The 4,758-nt window shown below is 43.0% G+C and overlaps 1 pseudogene; it reads right to left on the reverse strand.

Annotated features, from left to right (window-relative positions):
- Window positions 1-1,907: 1,907 nt before the first annotated feature.
- Window positions 1,908-4,079, reverse strand: LOC137217559 (testican-3 pseudogene; annotated as a pseudogene).
- Between the last annotated feature and the right edge of the window lie 679 nt (window positions 4,080-4,758).

Genomic DNA, 4,758 nt, shown 5'->3' on the forward strand with positions numbered 1-4,758 from the left:
CTGTACACTTAAAAATGGTTAAGATGGTACATTTTCATGTTCTGTGTTTTTTAACCAGAATTTTAGGAAGTCCCTGGACCTCATGTCTCTTTCTAGCTGCAACTCTTTGGAAGAATGCTGTATGGTCATTGTCATCTCTTCTTTAACTCCCACTCCCTTCTCAACCCACTGCCCTCTGACTTCTGCCTTCACCACTCCACTGAAACTGCTCTTGCTAAGGTTTTCAAGGACCTCTCCAAGTTTCTGGGCTGAGGGTACTCAACCCAGGGTATTGGACATGGTTCACCACTTCTTTCTGGAAGTTCTCTTATCGTTGGCTTCTGTGAGACTCTCCCTTGGTCCTTTGCTGATGTCTCAATGATAACTCCTTTTTTTTTTAAGTCTTCTTTTCTTTCTTGCTATCCTCTCTTCTTCCTAAATAGTTCTGTCCTTGGCCTGCTGCTCTTTGTGTCTTTATAGTTCTTCATGGTTTCACTGGGACAGCTCAATTAAACCTGGAGTATCCACTATCAGATTTATATCTCTGATTGGATCTCCCTCTGACTAGTCAACTCTATCTGAATGTCCCATAGGCTCTTCAAACTCAGCTCCTGAATTAAACTCATCATCCCTCCTCCTGTGTTCTCTAGCTCAATGGCATTTATCCCCCAAACCTATTCTGAAACCTGGGAGTCATACTGGAATCCTAATTCTTCTTTATCCTCCATATCCAATTAGTCAAAAAGCCCTATTGATTCTATTTCCCTTATTAATTCTTAACGTCCATCTCAACTGTCAGTGCCTCAGCTGAGGTTTTTAATCACCCAGTGCCTCCAAATTAGTCTCTCTGCCTCCAATTTTGCCTTCCTCAAATTTTTCTTCCAGAGGGTGCTTCAGTGACCTTCTTAAAACTTGAGTTTGATCATGAGGCTGGTCTACTTAAAGGCCTTCAGTAGCTTCCCATTGCTTTTAGGGTAAAGTCCCAACTCTCTAATATTCAGCATACAAAGCCCATCTGCTCCCCCAAAATCATGATTGATGACAGGCCCATGATCCAAGGTGACTAATTCTTGGGGAAGTTAGACGCCAGTGGGAGAAGACGAAATCTTCACGGTAAACATATCACCTTAACAGATAATTCTTCCTTGACCTTTATGCTAGCAGTTAGTGCATGCCTCTCCCCAACTCTCAAACTTTTACAGATGGTAATATCCCAAAACAGCTTAGGCAGTGGTCCAAAAAGTGACATCGTTTTGCATTGTCCTTCATTTTTTGAGTTACCTAGTTTCTATGGAACTTAAATCATATCTGCAAGTAGGGAAGGAAGGAGAGTCAGTGCCATGAGCAGGAGAACAAGTAAGAAAGTTTGAAGCAGGGTAAATGAATATGGTGGTGTAGAACAATTTTTATATATTCTTCCAGTCTTATCCATGCTTGACTGTTCCTCCAAATTTTGAATTATACCACCAATTACCTCAGACAGAGTCTCAGAAGTCACAGAATGGTACGATTTGCAGGTTTGGACAATGAAATAAGGAAACAGGAATCTACTTGTACAAAATTACGAAGTAAATGGATAGTAACATCACAGACATCTCCTGACTCTCAAAATTTTTTTAATGTCCCCGTGCCATCAGGTTTTTTTGTTTGTTTGTTTTTGGTTTCAAGATTCTTTATTTTGTAAACTATACATAAACAGTAAAAGAGAAAATACATTTTATGTTAAATATTACATAAAATTAACATTAAAGATTTTTCTCTTAGTGTATATAAATCAAATGGAAAGAATCCAACAACTTTATTTCAGTGGATTGTATACTGGGAAACCAGCTGAACCAGTGTTTAAGTGGTGACACCAGTGTGTAACACCCAACAGGTTTTTCCACTTTTATTAGGTCTGATGATATCCTTAAAAGGGATGGTGTACCAGAAGGGCTACATGATTAATTAACATGCTAACTTAAATACAACAATTAAAGTAATTTTTGTTGCAGTTAAATCTTAAATGGTACTCCACACAATAATCATAAACATGGTAACTATGTAACAGTAGAAAAAAGAAAGAAAGTATTCTATTTTCTTCATTCCAGCAGCAGTACCGGGACTGGTATTAATTTGTGATTAGGTGTGCCTATCTATGGCCTAATGTCCTATGTGGGGATGCATGCTGAAACCTTTCTATTTCTATTTTGCAAGGCACAATACAGTATGTTCTCTAAGTTTTGACACTAGTAACAAAAATGGCATAATTCTTAGATTAAATGCAAATATTTATCTAACATAGGAAATAAAACAAGAATGAAGATTTTTAAGTTTGATATTGAGGCAAATGACAAACTTTTTGTAAAAATATGGTTTAAAAGAATCTTTCCCTTTGTCTTTCTACTTTAAGTTCTGCACCCTAAGTTGCTGGTCAGAAAGATAAAGAAACCTAGAAAGATAAAGAAATCATGCTGGTTAAGATTATCAAACAAATCAACATGAGACTGCTGTCCAAAATAAAATAAAAATTAGAAAGGACAACTATGTTTTTAACTTTCAAAATCCATGGTTTTCCCCTGCTGCCCATTTTGTAAGATATCTGGTCACATCCAGAATAACTTCATAACTAAAAACATCATTAAAACTTCGTAACTAAAAACATACAAACATGGTGGAGGTCTCCAAGATAGTGACTTTGTTTTTCTCACTTTGTGCTATTCCCTCACTCACCTCTAAATCACTCCAGCTCTGGGAAGAGTCTACTTGGAAACTGCAATTAAGGTCATGCATATTTTAATAAAATCCTTAGAATCCAGGTCACTAGTATGTTATTGTAGATTTAACTTAGAATTTTTCCCAGAAAAATATCATATATGACCTCAAGCACTGGTTGTTTTGTTTGTGGCAGACTCACATAGATCAGTATCTCTTCATAACTTTCTCTTGTCTGGCTAGACTCCATATGTGTTCTCTTTTTCATATAAAAACTCAAAGTAAATGATACTTCTCTAAACATAAAGTTCTATGACTTTAGTTGCAATATTTGAAATAATTATACAAAATATTAAGTGAGTTTTAGAATCATTTTGTTTTGGGGCAAGAAGGTACTCCTCAGTAAGGGATCACTTGGTAAATAAAAGAAACGTAGAATTTGTTGCTCTCAGCTCTCATCCATCAGATGTATCCATCCTGGTCACCACCATCATCATCATCCCCTTCATCCTCATCATCATCTTCAATTTCATCTTCATCGTTCATAATGTCATCTTCATCGTCATCAGCAGCCCATTCACGGAAATCTCCACTTGCAAAATCTCCAGAGATCTCAAAATCAATAGCACAGTTTGCAGCACCGCGCTTCCTGGACCCCACGACTTCCCTTCTGTATCGGTCCACAAACCAGCACTGCCCAGTGCTGCCGTGGCACTGCGTTGGCTTGTAGTAACCATCTGCGTCACACTGGGGGATTTACTGTCCAGGGAGCTTCTTCACCCCGAGTCGCTTCTGAATACTGCCGAGCTCCATCTGGCAAGGTGGGTCTTGTTGCCTCTGGAAGCAGTAGCACCACTCGTTGTTGGAGATGGAGCTGTCCTTGTACGTGTCACAGGAGCTGAAGAAGGCCTCCGCGCACTGCTCGTTCTTGTCCAGGTAAATGCTCCCAAGCTCCGACTGGTCCAGGAGCAGGTGGTAGTTTGTATCAAGTGTTAAACATCAAGCCAAGTGAATCCTTGCAAATTGGCAAAATACTGGTATCAAATCTGCTTCTCTCCGGCTGCAGCGATGCTTTCGTCTTCTTGTTCTGGCCCCCACTCTCATGCAGGGCCTTGAACCAGTCCAGCAGTCTGCTGGCCATCTGCCTGAGCTCCAGGTCACTGCAGGCCCTCTTCATATTCCTGCTTGAGCCCATGGTCGTATCTGAAGGACACAGGCAACATCCTTCGCACTTGACTGAGATCTGTATTCCTAAGATGCATGCCTGGTATTCTAGTTTGCACTGAGAAGAGTAGGTATGTCCATCTGAACCACAGACAGGGCTGGTAGAGACCCCCGAGCACTGCTGGCAGGTGGATGTCGGGGGACCCCTCCACTGCTTATGCCCAACTCCTGCATCTTTCATACTGTGCGTGAGCCTCCGCTGACCAACGCAGACTGCGGTCTGAGAACCTTGAATAATGCACACTTCGTGGCGACTACATTTCAGCCTTAAGCATGGGTCTTTAGTTGGGTCTAGAGCCCCATCGAAGGCCTTCCCTGGACTCCAAGTGCGGAAATAATCATCGTCTCGGGATCGGTTCCACTGTCCGGCCTCCCGGTCGTACTGGGACACCGTGCTGAGCCATTGTTTGTTGTCCAGAAAATTGCCGCCCGCGGCCGCTGCCAGAGCCTGCGCGCACCAGGCGGCTACGCACGCGCACAGCACGACAGGCGCCCGGAGCATCCGCGGCCGCCCCTCGGCTCTGCGCGCCCCTCCGTCCTTCCCTCCCCCATCCATGCTCCCCTTCCCCGGCCATCAGTTTTTTTTTTTTTTTTTTTTTTTTGCGGTACGTGGGCCTCTCTCTGTTGTGGCCTCTCCCGCTGCGGAGCACAGGCTCTGGACGCGCAGGCTCAGCAGCCACGGCTCACGGGCCCAGCCGCTCTGCGGCATGTGGGATCTTCCCGGACCGGGGCACGAACCCGTGTCCTCTGCATCGGCAGGCGGACTCTCAACCACTGCGCCACCAGGGAAGCCCGGCCATCAGTTTTTAACTGATCTGCTCTAGTAATTCAACCTCTTCACACTCTGTTCCTCATCTACTA

Source organism: Pseudorca crassidens, chromosome X, assembly GCF_039906515.1.
Source record: "Pseudorca crassidens isolate mPseCra1 chromosome X, mPseCra1.hap1, whole genome shotgun sequence".
Taxonomy (NCBI): domain Eukaryota; kingdom Metazoa; phylum Chordata; class Mammalia; order Artiodactyla; family Delphinidae; genus Pseudorca; species Pseudorca crassidens.